Source organism: Sinocyclocheilus rhinocerous, unplaced genomic scaffold (genome assembly GCF_001515625.1).
Source record: "Sinocyclocheilus rhinocerous isolate Xijiao unplaced genomic scaffold, SAMN03320098_v1.1 scaffold382, whole genome shotgun sequence".
Lineage (NCBI taxonomy): Eukaryota > Metazoa > Chordata > Actinopteri > Cypriniformes > Cyprinidae > Sinocyclocheilus > Sinocyclocheilus rhinocerous.
The window spans coordinates 1-1,622 of record NW_015642829.1 but is presented as its reverse complement, the minus strand read 5'-3'; the positions used below and the strand labels follow the sequence as shown (position 1 = coordinate 1,622).

Below are 1,622 nucleotides of genomic sequence, written 5' to 3'. Positions count from 1 at the left end.
ATTCTTCTGAGTGTGTTCACTGTATAAATTAATATGGATTAATCTTTGTCAAAGCTGTGTTTGTTCTCTTGTTTGCTCTTTCGCCTCTTCTTGCGCTGTTTTAAAATCGATTGAGTTTGTAAACACGTACAAATGATAAAACTTTTACTCTATTAAATTTTGCAATTAATCCTCTGAACACATGCGTGCTGAACCGTGGGCCTAGTCACTATCAACTATGAACTGCTCCCTTCACTAAAATGTCATGGTTCCTAAACATGATAACAAATAATATAATCAAATAATGAACACATGTCAAAACGAAAACACAGATACTTATGTAGCAGAGTGAGCTATAGACCCAGTATGATTTGCTGGCGTTACCCAAACAGGTGAACCTATCACGGTTTGTACTTTATCGTGATTGGTCAGTTGGGTAAGTTTCATTAGCCAATTAGTGCCTGTTGTGCATATAAAAGGGGGAAGTGTTTGGTTGCTTGGGATGCATGATCCTTGATACCGCCCCTTTGTGACATGTGGCGCTTTGAATGAGTGCTAACAGTTGGGTTATCCTTCTGTCTGTCGTGTGCTGGCTGTTGGCCAGTTTTCAGGTTTGTCCCGTTTTTAAAAATGCCTTTTTGCATGTTAAATAGAGGCTTATTACCTTTTGTTTGTTTTTAGATATGGGCCTGCAAGTAGCTGTAATCCTGCGTGGTGAGCGACCATGTGTATTGCAGCATTGTACTGTTTTCTTGGTAGGTATGGGTAGTTTAAAGTTTGTTTTAAACAAGTTTTTATGAGTAACTTTTGTTCAATGTCCAGCAGGATTGATTGCACGTCCAGGGGTTTCTAATGATCTTAATTGAAGCGTAACGAACCTCAAGTAACTGACTGCACTTCTGCTCTGCTCTACTCCGTTTTGTTCTGTCTGGAATTCATCTGGGTCCGTCTGTTATATTTTGTTTTGTATTGTTTGGTGTGTGGATTTAGGTGGGAGGGGTTGGCCATGGTACCTTGTACTGCGTGTCCACATGGAGTGCTGTTTAATATTACTGATTTTTCACGAGTGTGTGTCATGGGTATTGAGTGTGGGGTAGAAATCTGAGGGTCTTTGCTGGCCACCTCCCCCTTTATTTTCTCTTATTGTATTGTACTTGTTTTATAAGTTACTGGTAAAGACGTGTGATGTATTGAGACCTGGTGTGAAGTGTTGTATGTGTTTTTATCTAAATAAAGTAAATAAAGTGACTTGTTTATTATTATTATGCTCACCCTGCCTTTGGCAACGAACCTGTGTTAGGGCTGTTAGGGCTGTTATGTCCCGGTGTATTCCGGGTGGCGTAGTCGACTGGTGAGTTGTTTTTTTCCTTTCTTGCAGACGTGAGAAGGGCATTTTGACTTTATATTTTGTAGGGGATTGTATTGCATGTTGTGTCCTTTGAGGCAGAGCAGCACTGCAGGTCCTTTTGTGTTTGAGTCTCCTTGGATGGGCCAATCTACAATTGGTGAGTGGTAATGGGAAGAGGCGCTCCTTTTATATGTAATGTAGTATGGGGCGCAAGGGAGAGGCCCATGGTGCCCGGGTAGAGCTAGGCCCATCAAGGGAACTGTCGAAATTGCAGCGAGTCCAATTGGATCAGCTC

At 41.5% G+C, this 1,622-nt stretch overlaps 1 long non-coding RNA gene across 2 annotated transcripts; it reads left to right on the top strand.

Annotated features, from left to right (window-relative positions):
* Nucleotides 1-437: 437 nt before the first annotated feature.
* LOC107756732 (uncharacterized) lies at nucleotides 438-1,190 on the top strand. 2 transcript variants are annotated; one of them, XR_001641858.1, is made up of 3 exons: nucleotides 438-590; nucleotides 661-734; nucleotides 805-1,190. It is a non-coding gene; the product is annotated as an uncharacterized LOC107756732 (long non-coding RNA). The 2 variants fall into 2 exon arrangements; XR_001641859.1 differs by having other exon boundaries at nucleotides 802-1,190.
* Nucleotides 1,191-1,622: the final 432 nt, after the last annotated feature.